This window comes from Gadus macrocephalus, chromosome 9 (assembly GCF_031168955.1).
Source record: "Gadus macrocephalus chromosome 9, ASM3116895v1".
Taxonomy (NCBI): Eukaryota; Metazoa; Chordata; class Actinopteri; order Gadiformes; family Gadidae; genus Gadus; species Gadus macrocephalus.
In genome coordinates this window covers 5,113,762-5,134,283 of record NC_082390.1, presented here as the reverse complement: position 1 = coordinate 5,134,283, position 20,522 = coordinate 5,113,762, and the positions used below count along the sequence as shown (strand labels likewise).

General features: G+C 44.8%; 1 long non-coding RNA gene across 1 annotated transcript in view; it reads right to left on the bottom strand.

Annotated features, from left to right (window-relative positions):
- Positions 1 to 9,205: 9,205 nt before the first annotated feature.
- Positions 9,206 to 20,522, bottom strand: part of LOC132464154 (uncharacterized) — a 12,961-nt gene continuing 1,644 nt past the window's right edge. Inside the window, exon 2 of the long non-coding RNA XR_009527195.1 lies at positions 9,206 to 13,674. This is a non-coding gene — a long non-coding RNA (uncharacterized LOC132464154). The remainder of the gene's footprint in view (positions 13,675 to 20,522) is intronic.

The following is a 20,522-nucleotide window of genomic DNA, read 5'->3' as shown; positions in this document are numbered from 1 at the left end:
CACACAAACACACTTATTTAGGTAAAGGAGATGAGAATCCGCTAAACTAGTTTCGTCAGTTGTACTGCAATAATTGAAAATGTCTGGACAGAGGCTAAACATTTATTGAGCCGTACCTTAGTTAAATAATTTATGCGTGCATCGAAAGATTAAGAATTTAATTTGTGATTCACAAAGCCTTTCAAACTGATTTCTTTTTTAGGACGTTGACTTTTGCCTCTCTTCGTGTTCGTAAAATGGGGGCATGTGAGTAAAGTTCTGATAACAAAATGGTGGACGAGACATGCGCAGTGTTGATGTCCCAGATAATATTACACAATGAAAAGAGTGCAGTTCTGGGTTCTTTAATACAACTATTTCAGCCCAAGCTTTTATCGTAAAAATGGGGATGCACAGTTTAGCTAACCATGTATAACTACGATTCACCTTAATGTTGTGTATTCCAACACACCTAAAACGATTTCAGTGCATTCCAAATTGCTAAAATAATTGGATTATCCACCCTAAATAACTACTCCTAATAGTATTTATAAATATATGTGATTATCTAGGGCGATTCCTCTGGGATGGCTGATTAATGATAATCTCAGAAGTTCAAGGTCATGCAATCAAATTAAAGGTAGCTGTTGAAATTCAGTTGAAGTTTGCTAAAGATTTAATTTAACACATATTTCTAGCATATCATTGATAATTCTTAGGCATGTTTATTTTAGTTTGGCAGTGATGGAATCAGTTGCAAGAATGTATTTTCTATATATTATAATAACATTCAGCAATAAAAAAAAGTAGTTAGTTAAAAGGAAGAACTTATAGAGAAGATGAATTGTATAATCATTTGAAGGTATTTAGTTTATAAAGCATAGAAAATACATTGAAATAAAAACAAAAAGGCCCACCCCTGTATAATAAGAAACAGCTTTTTAAAGTGTTCAAAAGGATTGCAAATGAATTACAAAGTATAATATTTAACTGTATTATTTTAGCTAGTACGGATAAACACGATATAATGACTTACGATGATTTATTTAACTATCAACTCAGTTCTCAATTCTTTAATTCTTGATCAAGTGTGATAAAATCAAAATTATTAATACATTTTAATGTGAATACAACCTAAAACAAAGAAAAAAATATATTCATAGTTATGAGGTCACTTCCAAATAAAACAAAATAATAGTTTAGTTTGAATTACCTTTACATTTCCTGGCATTCTGTATCACATTTACACACTCTTTTTTATAATATTTTGTTAATTAGAATATAAAATTGTTTTCTGTATATTATTCTTCAATACATCAAACATTCTTAGTGTAAATCAAAATGCAATCAGTTCATGAGACACATGAAGCTATCCTATGAAGTTTCAACCTGAGAAGAGAATTGACCCAACACGCATATTTGTAACCAAAGTAGAAGGTCATTTGTTAGCAAATTAATATGCATCACTTAGTTGAATTCTGAAATAATGCCACTTAGGTTAGGTTTTGCAAATTTGCTGATTTACTTTAGTCAGGCTGAAAATCAAATATTCATCTATTGTTTTTCCTTGAGGTTTGTTATTCAATTTACCCAGCAAAGAATTGGTTTTCTTCTTTTTATTTCTCTCATTTTCACATTTTCCAAACATGCATAAGATAGCATTTGGTCCACACACACTTGTTCCACACACACACACACACACACACAAAACACACACACACACACTTGCACTTGAATGCTTTTCATGCTTTTTAAAGTGTTTTTGTCCATTCATAGTGCAATTGTATCAACAATGCATCCAACAATAATTAAATCAATGACGCCCTTAACCCTGTTTTTCAAAAAATGCAATAAATAAGTAACTCAAGGCTAAACCAGCAAAGAAACACTTTTTGTATCTGCGTTGAACTCACCTACTTGCTTTTACTTGCTCTTAGACGATGTAGAAATTTAAATGAAGGCGAGAAAGAGAGTGAGAGAGCACAAGAGAGAGCACGAGAGAGAGAGAACGAGAGAGAGAGAACGAGAGAGAGCAGAACACTACTGAGAGAGAGAGAGAGAGAGAGAGAGATTCTTCTGTGGAAATTTAGAAAAAACTATGGAGCCTGATATGAGAGCAGCCAGGAGAGAGGTCCTCTCCAAAAAGGGCTGTGCCCGGACTGTAACTAACAAGTAGTTCTGGTTCCCCTCCAGAGGCCAGCATATTGTCCTGCAGCGGGGGACAGCCCAAGCAGAGACGCAAGCCAGGGGTCATTTTTACCATTTCATTTAACACCCTCCATTTGGAAAGACAAATCAATTCATTAATTCAGGCAATATCCAATGTTGTGTCTGAACATGTGCCTCTATCTATCTTTCTAGATAGATCCTCTGTGTATACATGTACAAATCTATAATCATCAATTTATTTGCTTATCTACCAATCTGTAGGCGTGTACCTATAGATATAGGACATACTGCATACGTTCCATACACATGCTGTTTGTAAATACACACACGCATTTTGGTTGAATTACCGGGAGTGGAACGATAATAATAATAAAACAAATATAGAAATTAGTTTTGGCCTTTTGAACTCCGGACCTCTACCTGTCCTGCACTCTACACACCTGGACGGCGTGGATTATAAACCGCCTGGACGGCTTCATTTGGGCTGTTTATCAACCACCAAAGTGTGCCAAGACCGGGGCCCGAGATCGAACAACGGGCCGAGATCGGACGACAGGCCGACACAGAGCCAAGCGTGGGCGGGGAGCGGCCGGAGACCAGGCCGGTCCCGCGGGGGTTAGGGGAATCGTTACCAAGCTCTCCGCCCTGACCCAGTCCGCCACCGGGACCAAAGGCGTCCTCGTGCATACACGCACACGCACACGCACACGCACACGCACACACACACAGATGAATTGACAAATAAACACACATGCTTTTACATAAAACACGCTGACACACACACACACACACGCACATACGATTAATTTACAAATAAACAAACACACACAAGCTTATACATAGACACACACCACATACACACACAAAAACTCACAAACACACTTTGCCTTTCAATAGTATCAAGGACTTATTGTGATACTTTTTAATCAGTTTCACAACACGTGCCTTCATCTCATTTCCCCCCTAACTCTCCTGTCATACCTGATTCACTCCTTCATCTCATTTCCCTCCTAACTCTCCTGTCATACCTGATTCACTCCTTCATCTCCTATCCCCCCTAACTCTCCTATCATACCTGATTCACTCCTTCATCTCATTTCCCCCCTAACTCTCCTATCATACCTGATTCACTCCTTCATCTCATTTCCCCCCTAACTCTCCTATCATACCTGATTCACTCCCTCATCACCTTTCCTTCCTTACTCTCCTAACATACACAATTCACTCCTTCATCTCCTGTCCCTCCTCACTCTCCTGCCACACCTAGTCACTCCTTCATCTCCTGTCCCTCCTCACTCTCCTGCCACACCTAGTCCCTCCTTTTAGGCAAATTCACCATCAAATCCAACAGTAAAAATTGACCACAAGACAACAAACAAAACAAGACATGAAGATACAGCTCCAGTCCGGCACTGCCTCTTGTAAGAAATGGTTCTGCAAAAATATATTATAAAAAAGTGTTATAAAAGTAAGTCTGGCTCTAACGTGTGGCCTTTGAATCATAGGGCTGATACAGTTCTATGTTTTCCAAATTCCTAATGACCGAAACTAATTGTCATGCCTACATTTCCAGGGGAATGTTGTGCTTTCTATAGACTATAGACTACATTTCTAGAATGTAACGTAAGGGAGGGACTCCCATTACCGTCTCACTAAAATACCCCATCTAATCTTTTTGATCCTTCCTTTTGAACAGCAATGCAAAAGAATGCAACAAATGCGGCCCATCCTCCCGGGCCGACCTTCAAAACAACACACAATACTATGGACACTTAACACACAACATTTTTGAGCAAGAGGAAAACACAAGACATATTTGATCTATTTCATTGCAAAGAAAAGAATTACGTACCTCCTACGTGGACCTTAAAGTTCACCTTCTGTGAAGTTGGCTTTTTCCTATGCCTCCTTCCAGAACAGCGCTCTCTTGTAGCACAAAAAGTGACATGGGATTATCCCAGTTGCCACACCCCTCTCCCTTGCTTCTGCTGCTGTCTTTCCTGTGCACAGTGGCTTCTGACTTCTTTACAAACGGCGAAAGAGTGCAAGCTCGAAGCCGGGCATTAGACCTCCTGCGATACAGCATTTCCTTCATACAAATGTACACAAGCAAGCTATCTCTCCAACACTTATTCACCGGTCATCGTTTAAGAGGCTAGTTTATCGCCGGCTGTCAAGAGCTCGCTTGACATCAAATTATGGAAGGCCTTGATTTGTGTTCTTTTCGGCTTGGAGAGGGAAGTAAACCTGTGGAGGCTGAGGACCTTTGAGCAGGGAAACAACCTTGTTAGAGCGCTGGGAAGAATGTCACACTAAAGGAGCTCAATTGCAAAATGATACGAAAATGAAAAAAAATAAAGCGTTTGGAGAACGATGGTAGTAGCAGAGACATTGATTGGTGTCCTAAACCTTATTTTGTAAAGAATTCACTTAGCCTCTTCAGGGCCGAGAGCACGGTTTAGTAGGCAGCTGCATAAACACGCTTTTATTACTGCTAAATCCAAGTATGGGACTATTTCTGTACAAATTGGCTGCTTTTTCGAAATCCTGCTATTTTATCGAAATAATAACAATAATAAACGTCTTTAATACATGCTAAGAAAACATCTTGGGTGCCAACTTTCCAACAAAAGTATTTACATGCAAATTAAAAGCTTTTATTTTCCAAGTGTCCAGGACATGTAGCGAGGGAGGTCATTATGTGAGTCCTACGACATGGTTGTAGAAACATTGTTGTAGGCGTAGTATCAGAAATATTTTGTCTTTATACTGTAAATATATAAATATATATATATATATATATATATATATATATATATATATATATATATAAAATCGTCCTTAACTGTCCATGAATACTTGGCTGTGTGTGTGTGTGCGTATGAGTATGTGTATGTGTGTGTGAGTGTCTGTGTGCATTTACCGTACATATATATATATATATATATATATATATATATATATATATATACCTCATGAAACACAAACAGAACTTTCACAACAATCATTGGCATAAAATATGGACGACGTTTCGAGGACTTCCTCGGGAAGGAGCGAGGAGAGGGAGAGTCATTCCTAACCTTCACTCTGGGGTGGGGGGTTCTTCCAAGATCCACACAGCCAGTCCCGGGGAGCAGGGGGCCGGACTGCTGAGGAAGGCCTGCATGAGAGAGTGTGCACGTCGATGGTGAGCACATCGAGCGAGTGCACGTCGAGAGAGTGCACGTGGAGAGAGCGCACGTGGAGAGAGACTGCACGTGGGGAGAGTGCACGTGGAAAGAGTGAACATGGAGGGAGAGTGGGTCGAGGGAGTGCACGTGGAAAGAGTGCCCGTGGAGAGAGTGCACGGAGTGAGTGAACACGGAGGGAGAGCACGTTGGGAGAGCGCACGTGGCGATAGTGCACGCGGGCAGAGTGTGCGCGTGGGGAGAGCGTGCGCGGCCGATCGGCGCAGGGTGAACGGGGGCTCTGCGCCACCCAGCCCTTTTCATTTCTTGTCGCCCCACCCATATCCTCCGTCGACCTCCGAGCCCGGAGAACCAGACGATTCCCGGCTGTTTTGCTTGGAGAAAAAGAACCAACCCCACCTGCGGCCGCCGCCGCCGCCGCCTCCACCAACCACCACCACCATCACCACCGGGACCCCAACGCCAGAGCCCTAGCCCGCCGCAGAGACACAGCCACTGATATACCTAAGGACAATGTGCAGAGCTGGTTGGGGGACGGGTGGGGGAGTGGGGTACATAACCTGGCACAGAACCAGCCACTAATGCCCCTTAAATGTCAGAGACAGCGGGGAGGGGAGGAGGAGGAGGAGGAGGAGGAGGAGGAGGAGGAGGGGGGGGGGGGGGAGGAGGAGGAGGAGGAAGAGGAGGGGGGACAGCATTCATATTTCAGCAGGGCAGATGCTGTAATGTGTGGCTGTCTCTCGGCGGGGGCACATGGGGACACGGCCCCGCTCAGAGGATGGGGGGAGAGAGACAAGAAGAGGAACTGAAAATAGAGGAGGAGGAGGAGGAGGAGGAGGAGGAGGGGGAGGAGGAGGAAGGGGAACTGGTGCAGTGCACCCCCAGCCACTCCCCCACCCCAGGCGAGAAAAACAGACGGACGAGAGACGGAGGAAGTTCAGTCTCTTGCCTTTATCGTTTATTTTTTACTTGTTTTGGTCATTTTAACCCCTCGCTCTCTCGCTCACTTTTCATCTGTCTCTCTATAGGTCTTCCCTCCTTCCTCCTCCAGACAACACTGTGTGTGTGCGTTTGTGTTTAAAAGGGCTAGAATGGGGTGCGTCTGTGTGTGTGTGTGTGTGTGTGTGTGTGTGTGTGTGTGTGTGTGAAATGGGAAGAACAGGCTCTGTGTGTGTGTTTGTGTGTGCGTGCGTGCGTGTTTGTGCGTGCAAAAGAGTAGAACGGGTGTGCGTGTGTGCATATGTGTGCTTGTGTGTGTGCGTGTTTGTGTCTGCATATGTTTGTGTGTCTGCATGTGTGTGTATGTGTGTGTGTGTGTGTGTGGGTGTCTGGGAGTTGTGCGGGGCACGGGGGCGGAGTCAGGATCCTGGGGGCGGGGCTAGGTTGCCAGAGAGAGAGAGAGAGAGAGAGAGAGAGAGAGAGAGAGAGAGAGAGAGAGAGAGAGAGAGAGAGAGAGAGAGAGAGAGAGAGAGAGAGAGAGAGAGAGAGAGAGAGAGAGAGAGAGAGAGAGAGAGAGAGAGAGAGAGAGAGAGAGAGAGAGAGAGAGAGAGAGAGAGCGATCCTTCTTTCTCCTTCTCTTTTTTTGCCGCGCAGGGTGAAAGGACGGACGGTCATGTGTGCAGAGCTCATGACAAAAGGCCCTTTTATGTGGCAGCGTATGCAGATAGAGGAGGGCTCCATTGTGCCCAGATGGAGATCCCAGGCCTGCCCCGCCCGCGGCGAGCACGGGAGGGTGGATGGAGGAGGGTGGAGGGGGGTGGAAGTGGAGGGTAAGGAGGGGCGGGTGGAGGTGGAAGGGGGTTGGGGGGGGGGGGGGGGGGGGGGGGGGGGGGGGGGGCGTGTCTCTGGCACTGGAGTGCCATCACTGTGTCTGAGGAGAGGAGGAGGGGAAGGGGCGTGGCCGTCCGTCGATTGTGCCCGGTTGAGACACTCATCCGAGTGGGCGGGGTTAGGAGGGCTCTCTGAGAGGGGTGCATCTGCTCTCTCAGCAGAGGGGGGGGGGGGGGGGGGGGTGGGGGGGGGTGCTGAAGTCGCACTTGAAATGCATTCCAGGTGCGATGCATTAATATACACAAAGAAGTCATCACATGGCTCTCTCTAATACTACATATTTCCATATCAACATTACTATCCTCCATTCAACCACGCCGACAACTTTTTCACGTTGAAAATTTAAACTAAAGACGAAAAAATATGCACTTTAGACGGTGACCCTGACATATTTCAATTTTGAACGTATGCTGTTACCGTTGATGCATCTTGAAACTGAAACAACACCAAGTTTACAACAGATAGAATTTGATATAAACATAAACAAAATATTCAGATGCTACTAAAAAAATGTACACTGTAGACCCATGTTGTTCACAACATTCAAAGGATAATTTAAAACTTTGTATCGTTTGTATTTTCGTTCATGAAATATACTCATGTCCAAGCAAATTTGATCTAATTATTTTAGATTTCCTCTCCTCATAACCACTGCACATTATGTGTCAGTAAACTTTGCTCTGCCCATAATTGCACGACTATTACAATAATCCCATAGACAAATTAGGTCTACTGGTTCCAGATTCTATTAAATTGCTTTGACCATTTATCATTATTATTTTTACTTTTTATCCAATTCCAGAATACATCATTGTTTGTAATATAGAGTGTCAACTTCAAAATATTAGTCAGCATTTATTTGACAACCCAAAAAACAAACCAGAATTTAAATTCCCCAGAATTAAACCAGAGCTGAGAGTTGACAGTTATGACAATTCTAGAAAGGGATCTTATGAAGATTATGTTTCAAACTTGCCACCTTCAATCTCACGCAGGAGGAGATAATTTTACCGCATGATCTATTCGATTATCATAACAAAACCTGCTCTCAATAGAACAAGAAAATGCAAGATCAAATATAAAAATGCATGACACATAAAACAAAATACCTATAAAACCTTCTTCCTGCAACAAAAACCTATGATACAATAAAAGTAAAATGACCAAGATAAATATTATTATGCTTCTTTTGAAGTGGATTTTCAGATCAAGGTTTTCTCCTTTAATGTCTAGCCATAAAAAGCACCACACAAAACAGAGATTCAAAAGTCAACAACTATGTTCCAATTCAAAAAGGCCTATCATCCAAACAGGGATTTCCGTTGATAAATATCAGAGCAGGAAAAACATTGCTAAATAATTTGACCTTCAAGATAAAAGCTCTACAGACTGAGAGCACGATCTTGGACTGCTTCATCTCTTGAACAAAATTGAATTAAAAACAACATCCATTTTCAGCTCGTGGTGACATCATTTTTCCTTCTACCTTTCCGTCTACCTCCCCACTACCATTGCACTTGTTCCTGTGTGGACTACGAGTATCCAAACATATTTGCGCGAATGACAATTCGAAGTGCAAACTATTTTGCCGCGATTTGAATGAGTATAAAAATAAATGGCATAACACTGAACTTGAAGGACCTGTACTCCCTTAAATCCTAGTGCTCTAAATAATTGAGCCCGTTCCTTGTTGGATTAAGCACCAAGACTGTTAGCAATGTCCACCTCTCAGGAAGACTCGTCTATCCTTCAGGTTACGGCCTAATGCTACCGGCACTATCAAACCTTTGTGTTTGGTAATGGACATGGGTCTTGAAACATAGAGCAATGCAATTTTACTTGCTATCCGGCGTGCTTCATGTTGCATTAAAAGCAGGCCTGAGGATATGAATCAGCTACATTGAGGCAGAACTGTGTAACCGTCCTTTCTCTCATCAGGGGTTTGGGTCCTTCGCGTCCTCGGACTCTGGGCGCAGCTTTCATGTCAATCAAGGAAATCTCTCCTCTCTTTATTCTTTATGTGTGTGTGTGTGTGTGTGTGTGTGTGTGTGTGTGTGTGTGTGTGTGTGTGTGTGTGTGTGTGTGTGTGTGTGTGTGTGTGTGTGTGAGAGCATGTGTATGAGTGGGCGTGTGCGTGAATGTGTGTCTCGTTGGATGTAGTCCAGTGGCGACCTCGGGACCCGGGGCAGCTTGCTCTGTCACCCCCCGCCTGCCAAGAATAACTCCCCCCCCACCCCCCCGGGGAACATCCACCCACCCTGGAGGAGCGAGACAGAGACCCTCGCCCTGTCACTGTGCCATATAATACGGCTGCTCCACCTGCAGACAGATGGACAGCACTCTCCCTGCAAACACACACACACACACACACACACACACACACACACACACACACACACACACACACACACACACACACACACACACACACACACACTAAACACGTCTGCACACACACGCACACAAACACATGCAAACACACACACCTACGCTCAAACACACTTAAACACAAACACACACACACACACACAACATCAACACACAACACCACTTCCCATGAGGCACTAGGTCCCGCTACATGTGGAACACAGGGTCTGCGTGTGAGACCAGTCGGGATTCATGAGGGATGATTGCCTGGATGTGTATGCATGCATGTAGACAGGCAGAGAGACGGAAAGTCAAACGGATGGGAGAGCAGACAGACAGGCAGACAGACAGGCAGGAAGGCAGGCAGGCAGGCAGGCAAGTTGTTTAGGCAGACAGACTGAGTCAGAATAACACACACACACACGCACACCCAACCACACACACACACCCCAACTCTCGCGCGCGCACACACACACACACACACACACACACACACACACACACACACACACACACACACACACACACACACACACACACACACACACACACACACACACACACACACACACACACACACACACACACACACACACACACACACCGTGAACCTGCAGGAGCGGGGTCAGAGAGGTAGGGGCTTGGCTAATTAAGGTGATTACGTGTGCTTTTGTCTGAATGTTTTTGCCAGCTCTGCCAACATGGAGGGAGTCTGCCGGGGCTCTGAGAGACGAACAGGGGAGCAGGAATCAAAGGCTGGCTCAGGGCCCTCTCCACAGCATCTGAGCCCTGGCTGTGGGCCCCCCTACATGCCAACAACAGTACTTCTGCCACTTAATCAGGGTGGCGGCGAGGGAGACGTGGCGGTTGGCTGGCGGGGGCCAAAAAGGAGGTTGAGGAGCAATCAGGAGCTTTTTTAATGTGTTTGTCGCATTACGTTGTGCAAACAGCAATACTCAACTCGTTACAAGGCGAAGACTACAACGTCGTCTCGGAAATCGCATGACTGAAGTCGTTTTACATATGAGAAATGAAACGTGCCCCCGCACGATCGTTGTGACGAGAACCCTTATTTCACCTTATTTTTTTTTAGAACCGCCCCACCAGAAAAATATCCCGCTTAAATCGTCTCTGATTGTGGTGTCAATACAAAGGATATGACTCAACATTTCTGACAAACGTGTCGGAACGAGGAATTTCCCTGTACTGTATTTATATCATACTATATTCCACCCAATGAATAACTTCACTGTTCAGTTCAGCGTATGAAACATTTCCCCTTAATATATGGAATACTAACTAAATAAATGTCCAGTATACACATAACTATTTAAACTTGAAATAAGTTCATTTATTTGAATGATTTGGCCTTATTCTACACAATTGAGCTAGTGCGAGCACAGAGAGTTATAACTGAGATAGTGCGTGAGTACACTAAACTGCAGTTAATGTTAAAGCTAGAACGAGGAAACAAACAGTTTATCCATCTCAGCTCCATGCCACTTGTTGTCCATAATCTAATCCATCCGAGGTTCACTTCCTGTTTTGCCCTGACCATTTTTTCCACTAAAAGCAAATCATTATTTCAGGGAATCACTTTGACAAACAAAGACCTATCAATAGATGCTTAAGTTAAATGGCACTTGGGTGATCGTCTGGGAAATAGCACAGGCAATGTAACCTATATCCTATTGGCTTCATACGTACAGCACCACGGTAATGTAGTTATGAAATACTAAACATCATCCCGCAGAATTAAGAGGTTTTTTTATGAATCGGCCATATGAGAGCTACGAGGGGAGAGGCTCCTCGGTCAGAGAGAGGCCGTTCAAGTGTGCAGGTAATGCAGCGTTCAACAGCCCTCCGCCGTTGTTGTGTGTGGTTTTCTCTGGGCCAGATCGAGGAATGTTCCGTGATATCTCTTTAAGAGCACGGCTCAGCCTTCAGCTCTGAGGGTCTCCTTTGTTGCTGCGCTCATTTATACTTTGAAACTTGGTTTTTCAGTTGTGGAAAGGAGTTGTTTTTTCTTTCTTTTTTTTGTCCTTTTTTTTTTTTTTTCGGAGGCAGCTCTCTAGAAGTGAGCAGGCACTTTCACTCGCTGGCCAATATTCCCAGCATGCATTGTGGCGAAAGGGCTGGCTTTGTTCTCTGTGTTAACTGTTAAGTAGCAGTGCTAAACAGTGCTTTTGGAGGGCTCCTGCTCACATGCATGTGCCTAGAACGGCTTTAAGGTGGACAAACACGACATATCTCATGCTGTTGAAACGTCTTAGCCGTGAAGGGAGACAGTGAAATGATAATTGAATGCTCGTTCTGATTTGTCTGTAACTGCGACACTTCAAGACTGTACAGGCAGGCACACATAGCATTCCAACCACACCACTGGTGATGCTTGGATTCTGTTTACATCCCTTGACCCTGGACAATTATCTCCAAAAAATAACACGACTCCTATGCAGTGTTCAAACGCTATACGCTCATGAGACCAAGTGCTTGATAGGGATTTGAAGCACCAACAATCTGCAATTAATAATGATTAATAAATTAAGATAGCATGTAATTTAAAAAAAAGGGGAAATTCCACACTGCAGATTTTGTATTTAAGTGTATTTGTGTATCACACAAATTGTTAATTTAGTCATTACCTTATCTGCAGGTTGATCAATTCATAGAACAAAGACTGCCTCTGAAGTTTTTCAAATGCTTTTCTACCACATTTCCCATCTGGGATCTTATCTTTTCTTATCCCTGATGATGCAGTCAGACAATGATTTACTGCTTCTGTTTATACTCACAAGTGTAGCGATTTTGACTCACACAATCGGCAAGTAGTCTATGCTATGTTGGAAGTCGTTCAGTGCCATCTGGGCAGTGTGCTACTTTATTTGGTAGGCAGGAGGTACTTAGCAGCCATTTGTGGGCTGGTAATTTTAAAATGGGTCCCTTGTAACACTTTCCAGTGAGGGTCATTAGGTGACCTGAAATTAACTTTTGCAAATGCACTAATAAGCGTGAAATAACTGATAGCTAAAAGTTAGTTAGATAACAATAAATAATGGTCTAGTAAACGTTTACTAATTATGTTCATGTTAACTTATGGTGTTCATGGTGTTCATGCCAATGCTACATAACAATGCTTATTACTGCATTAACTTATGTTAAGTAACGGTTAATTCATGTAGCCATATTGTAATATTGCAAGTGCTAATAGGTAAATAAGTAATAATTACCCAATCCCTGCATCGCAAAAATCACAAAAAGGTCAACATGACCCCGGGCATAACGTTTCATAATGTGACCCACAAACGACAAACCCGACGGTGAGCAAAATAAGACCAAACGTAGTCAGACAGAGAATACTCCCACACACGTTCTGAAAACAGCCGTAGCCAACCTCCTCATCTGCTAGAACACTTATTGTATCACATTTATTTCCCTCTTTATGATCGGCCTCATATAAACTTGAAAACCGCTAAGGCCACCAACTCAAGGGAACCGACCCTTCTTCCCCGGACATTATCTCAAACAGATGCTTCGTACCACCGACTTGAAAGCCGCATAAGGGGTGACTCTGCGGTACTACGGGGTCAAACGCGGACCCAGATTACATGTAATCCTGGGGCCCGTGGAAACGGTTCAAGCCCTTCGCTCTGGGGTAGATCTTCCAACCAACCCCCACCTCCGGGGCGAGGGAGGCTGAGGGGGTTGAGGGACGATGTGGCCCGCCGTCCGACAGCATCTGGCCTACACCTGTGAGACTGCAAGTCACTGGAAACAGTGAGTGAGCGGCCCGTCGTGACAATGCTAAGTCACCGAAAAACTGGGTCAACGGATCCGAGGTCTGTGGCTCTTTGCCGGGGGGGGGCGGAGAGAGCCCAAACTGAGTGCTCAATCACTAAATCAAAGGGAACATAACTAACTACGAACAGTCCGTGAATCGCAATAAAAGTGTCAACGCCAATCGGGCCGGGGCATTGGACCAAGTGGCTGTGGTGGGTGGCAAATCAAAGTAAGGTCTACGTGCAGCTCCGCTTCAACCACACTGGAGTTAAGTCAAAGGTCTTTACCAAGAGTTATTTTTTAAAAACTCAACTCACAGATTCTACGTGCTGCCTCCGTTCGTCACCGTTGCCCCGATGTCCTGCATCACAAAAAGTAAAAAGCACAACAACAAAAAAATAGCATTAAACCAATATAACAGCCGGACATGTTTGTTTTTGTTTTTTTTACCTTTCGACAAAGACAAAGAACAGCCAGTCGCCATGTGGCTCGGGCTTAGCCGAGGAGACTTACAGAGCTGAGACGGAAGCGCGCCACCTTCAGGACAGCCTTATTTATGAGCGCTAATCGCTCAACAGCAAAGCAGATCACACCGGGACAGTGACCGACACAAGGGGCGATTTAGGACCGCCTGGCAATAACCTCGTACGCTGCACTGAGGACGTATTTATTGACCTCCAGGGACGGGAGACACGGCTAACCTAAACCCCCCCCCCTCCCCTCCACAAGCCCCTTCAGCTTGATCAGGGTCTGCTCGGCTGCTGTAGTTTACGGCCCTCAAGGAGTGTGGTGTGTGTGTGTGTGTGTGTGTGTGTGTGGAGTGATCCCTGGAGCTGGGCCAGTAAACCTGCTCGGTCGTTGTAACCATGGCAGCAGACAGGTGGTGTCTGGGCCACAGGGCAAACTTGACCGGGCTCCAGCACGGGCTGCTGGGTAATAAAAAACGAGTGTGGTGTGAATACACACGTAAAGAAACTCAAGAAGAAGACGAAGAAGAAGAAGAAGAAGAAGAAGAAGAAGAAAAGAAACGAAACGAGAACCACATTTACATATAAACACGTTTCTTGGTCACGCACACGTGGGCACCCACTCACACACACACACACACACACACACACACACACACACACACACACACACACACACACACACACACACACACACACACACACACACACACACACACACACACACACACACACACACACACACACAGTTGACCTGAGGAAACTGGCACAAATAAACACGTGCTGGATTTCAGTTAATTAAGGCTGGGCCGGGTCAGGTAAGATCACCTCCGTTGTGAACGGGCCAGAGGGCCTTCTCCTGGTTTAGCCTTAAAGCCTGCATACAAAACAGTACTAACCCATTTTTAGGCTAATTATGGCGAAGAACGTCCAGTTCTTTGCAAGTACGGAAATGGAACAAGAAAAAACATGAAATTACAACACAATGAATCCAACGTAGGGTTGAATTCAATGTAATAATTACACGTCTCGGCGGAACACAAACTCAGGACCGTCCTCCTTGTCATTTTTCTTCTCATTGTTCCCCAGACGTCTTGCCCGGCATCTACCCCTATTGTGGGGCCGGAAAATAAAGAAATAAACCATCATCTCCCCTGGTCCTTTGTCCGCTCACAGGCTTCACCTCGCTCTCCTCTCAGTTGCTACGAGACACCGGGATCACGCCAAGGCTTCCACAGTTCATTATTGGACAAACAAAGGGCGAAAACGCCGGACAAAGTGGCCCGAGCCGACTCCACCCAGCCCCCCACTTAACACACACATCACACCTCGGACCGCTCTGACTGGCATACAAATGGCCAATTCAAGAACTTTATTTATTTATTTTATTCCTCCTACACCACACCCCCCTCCTCTTTCAAAATTCCCCCGAGGATATAGACGGAAAGTTTGAAATGCAGAGTGGTAAAAGGGGTTAATAGGATAATGCTTTGGCGTGGATCCAAATTATTTGCCTGCTTCCAATGTTTACTCCGATTTTGATATATCACTTGAAATGGTTTGTCATGTTCTTTGTGTTGATGGGAACGGCGTCTGCGGTCCGGCGGTTATGTCTAGGGTGAAAATATGTTCCTCGGACTCACGTGCACACATACACACATACACGCACGCACACAAACACACACATTCAGTGTAAAAATATTAAAATGTTCTTACTCTGCAGTGTGGTAACAGAGTTATTTTTAGTGATCTGTGCCAAGGACTTAATAGGCTACAATGCACCATTAGAGCAACATCACCTGTTTCTGGCTTTGCACCAGATCTGCCTCGCCAAACCGTGCAGCACCTCTTCCTTTCCCCCCAGCCAATCACAAGGCAGAATCCGGCTGTTCTCATGCAACAAAAAGGGAGCAAGAGGGAGAGAGAGAGAGAGAGAGAGAGAGAGAGAGAGAGAGAGAGAGAGAGAGAGAGAGAGCGAAGGGGCCGGAGCCAATGGGGAACAAGGACCGCCCCCTTTCCTCTCGTCCCCAGTGCACACGACAATCACCGTCTGAGAAATGCCAACAGACGGCCAATCAGTCATTGTAATTAGGCTGACTGCCATTCTGCAGGCTTCATAATTCAGACTGGGGCTTGAGGACATGGCGAGCGGGAGAGCCCAGCTGCCATGGCCCTACTCCTGGATCATCCAGTGCCCCACCTCAGTGCAGGCCACTCCACCCCGCTCCCTCTCTCTCCCTCTCTTACTCTCTCCCTCTGACTCCCTCTCCCTCTCTCTCCCCCCCCCCTTCTCCCACTCTCTCCCCCCTCTTCCTCTCTCTTCCTCCCTCCCTCTCCCTCCCTCTCTCTCTCCCATTCTCTCTCCCCCTCTCACTCTATTCCTCCCTCCCTATCTGACTCCCTCTCTCTCTCTCTCTCTCTCTCCCACTCGATTTCCAACTCTTTCTCCCCCTCTTCCTCTCTCTTCCTCCCTCTCTCTCTCTCCCATTCTCTCTCTCTGCCCCTCTCACTCTCTTCCTCCCTCCCTCTCTCTCTCTCTCTCTCTCTCTCTCTCTCCCCCTCTCCCTCTTTCTCGACCCGTCCCCCCCCACGACACAGTGCTGCATGGGTACGTCTTGGAGGGGTCGGGAGGTGAGGAGGCTGGATGGGGGAGGCTGGAGGGGTGAGGCTAGAGGGGGAGGCTGGAGGGGTGAGGCTAGAGGGGGGAGGCTAGAGGGTGGAGGGTGGAGGGTGGAGGGAAGGTGGTGGTGGTCGGTTGCGGGGGTAGCAAAAATGACAGAGGGGGCTGACCGGCTGCAAAAAAAAAATCACTCTGCCCCTCTCTACCCTCCGTATGTCCCTGCTTCTCTTCTTTCCCCTTCTCCTCTTGCCTTCCGCAGCACAACCAGCACCTCCACCGCCACCACCTCCACCAACACCCACCCACCCAAACAAAAAATGTGCCCCCCTCTCACAAGATCGCCTCTATTGGCTGTGCTGCAGTTTTGCATTTTAAACTACTTGACGTCGTAAAACACTTCTGCCTTTCAATATGTGTCCGTGATACATTCAGGTTCTGTGTTTATCCATAAGCACCGACGTCAGGAAGAAAAAGGGCGAACTCTAGGAAAATGCAATGTTATTGAACTGTTATTGAAGCCTGAAGAGAGGAAGGTAACAGCCGAACTCTGGTGGGAGAGCTCCCTCGCGCTTCCCGATGGAATTCACCCCCAAACAGGAAATGAGGGGCAGCATTCTACAGCAATGTATTTTATTTGCTTACAGGACGTGGTTGCCTGGTGTATGGGACCTGAAGTTTTCTTGGCAGTCAAACGGTGGACTGCAAGTTCAGCCAAAATAGACAATAAAGCAGAGAGGAGAGCGATGCCAAATTGCTGGGGCAATTCGGAGCAGCGGCTCATTTTTCCAAAATGATTCACAGTGGAAAGAAAAGCATTTCCTTGTCCTCAGATGAACTTGGTGTGCTCTCTGTCAGCTCCTACAAGGAAACGCGGTGGGGAGGGGGAGAGGGTGTGTTCTCATTCACTCATGGGTGTGTGTGTGTGTGTGTGTGTGTGTGTGTGTGTGTGTGTGTGTGTGTGTGTGTGTGTGTGTGTGTGTGTGTGTGTGTGTGTGTGTGTGTGTGTGTGTGTGTGTGTGTGTGTGTGTGTGTGTGTGTGTGTGCGCATGCACGCACACACACACACACACACACACACAGGCACATGCGCAGTGCACACACACGCGCGCGCGCGCAGTGCATGCACACACACACCAGACACACAGGCACATGCGCAGTGCACGCACACACACTCACGCACATGCGCATTGCACAAACACACACACACACGCGGACGCAGACACGAGGACATGGAAGCGAGCGCATGCGCAGCTCAAGGTTCGCACAAGCACTCACAGCGGAAAGCAGCCGTCACTGCAGAATTAGGTCATGCACATAAAAGCTCCAAACACAGACACACAGATAAACATGCACGGCTTTCTTTCTCTCCTCAAAGTCACGGGGGGAAAAACCACACTCATGGAAGTTTCACAAGATCAGAGTGGTCAGTTTGCCGACGTGTGATTTCAGATGAAAACACTGATACTGAAAAAGTGATTTAATATGCAGGCCTACGAGAGGTATAATAGTAAGGGGCAAAGACCATTGAATGACTCCTTTCCCAGTAACTTATGCAATTAATCAAATATTTATAACATGATGGTCTGTGAGTGTGTGAGTTCAATTATGTTGTTGTAATAAACACACACTGAAAGAAAGAAGAAAGGAATAGAGGAAGAAAAATCTCTGATGAAGCAATTTGTAGGTGCTGTTTAGCAGAATGCTTTGACTTTGTCATTTTTTAACAATTATACAAATATCTTTGATCTGCATTGAACCTAGACTCTCACCTGGGACCCTGAAGAGATTTCCAAAACAAAACACAGCAGAAAAGATGCCATGCATAGCACAAACTCTTAGTAGTAACACACACACACACACACACACACACACACACACACACACACACACACACACACACACACACACACACACACACACACACACACACACACACACACACACACACACACATTATATATATTTCTTCACCCGAATGTCAAATTATATAAATACAAGGGGAACTGAGAAATAAACTTTTCGCTAGTTTGTTTAACATGGGGCCTCAACCCAGTAGGAACAATGCAAAGCAACAGACCAAATTGGTGCATTTGCTGCATGCTATCACGCTTATGATGAGAGTTTACAAAACATTTGACTCTCCTCAGTAGGAGACGGTGAGCAGAAGACTTAACACCCAACGGCTGAGCGCTACTGACAGCACTACACCCTTGACAGCACTACCCTTTCACCTCCATTCACTGCGCATTGGAGTTCATTGTGCAAGGGTGTTTTCTGCTTGCACGAGAAGAGCAGGCCTGGAAAAACGAAGGTCTGCCGATAAATGCTTGCAGTTAGGTCGACTCTGTGCAAACGCAGAGGGCACAGTTTGAATCGTGGCAAGTTGTTTGTCGGACAAACACGATTTGGTTCGATTCCTTCCAGCCAGGCTGTTGTTTAAACCCCTTCTCCCTTTTCCACTTTTGCATTGAAAGTGTGTGTGTCTGTGTACGTGCAGGTGATAAACTTGGCAGGGCCGGATTCGGGCCCTTGCTTCAATGCATTGCGATCGACGGACCCTTGCTCTGTGTACACTATCATATTTATGGTGCTTAACTTTTGCTGTGCAAGTGGTTCTTAGTGTGAGTAAGCTAATCTATCGCGGAGCATATAGGGCCAGGCCTTTTGCTGCTTCAATAATTCCTGTTTCTATGGCCCTACTATTGTGGAAATTTGTGGGTTAGCCCTATAATTAAATATATATATACATTGTATAATATATAGATATTGTAACATTTATATAATTAATACAGGTTTGGTCACAATAACCAAAACCTATAACTTGTCCCAAACAGAGAAGTAAAAGGAAGCTGGCCTGTCTTGAAACGATTCAGATAGATATTTTTGTGGAAAGGACAAACATCCACCAACTGCTTCCAAGCGGAACAGAAGGCACAGCCAACGTGTCGACTGCACAGTGCCTTGCTATATTCACAGGTGTCCATGACAGCTCACATGATGGACACACTCATATTTTATAGCAGAGGACAAGAACGTAAAAGGAAAAAAGTTTTTCACTAAATTTAAAATAAGTATATAACTTGATCAGACATGCATTATGATTCCTATTTCTCTGCGAATCCTTATATATACACCCGGTCATGCCTTTTTTTTTTCTACATCCACTTGTAAATAAATAGCTTCTTCAGAAATATGGAGTAAACCTGTATTTTATATGTAATGATTTAAAATATTTTATTAGCTATATGTTAATAATTATATGCTTCTATGTAGTGAACTTTTCTAAATGCTTGCCACTGGATAGGAAAAACAGTGAAGAATGTAGGGGGAAAGACAATTCCTGACACACACTTTCCTCTAAGGATAACACAGGTACAAATCCAAATTAGTCTTGATTCTAGGAAACTCTTCTCCTTTTAACAAAACTTTTTTTGGATATATATTGACTTTTACTATTAATATACAGCTGTATAATAAAACGTATTATTATATGGCTCCTTTGACACTTAGCCAATAGACGACTGAACTTTACTCAAAAAAATCAAAAGCCTCCCAATAAATTCAGATTAGGCCTATTTGGTAGGTTAGAATATATTGCACAATATTGTCATATTTAAATAATTATTTAGTTGCTATATTGCTTGTTGTAGTGACATTATAATAACTGTAACATTCAACGTCAAACCTGACTTCAAAGCATACCTGTGTCCAGAAGAACCAACATTTCTGAATTAATAATTAAATAATAGCCCATCAAGGAATTATATCCTACCTAATTATATGATCACGTACCATACAGATCCGCCATCGCAAACAAACAGATCATTCAATTATTAAATCTTCGGTTTTCTTTAATGTAACATTTATTTCGAAAGAGTAGCCTATTCGTGGTTATACGATCATAATACTTTATTGACCAAAAACACTACCAAGACGTCTCTTCGTTGAAACGTAACACAATTAGCAACGCGTGTCCCACAAGGAAAGCAGTCAACATGAACCCATAGGCGATAGAACACGCATTGAATGCATGCAACCTCGTCAGGTTAAAACACAACACATAACCAGCAGGCCATTTATAAATCACTGTGAAGCTCAAATTATAACACCTGTTTCAAGTGG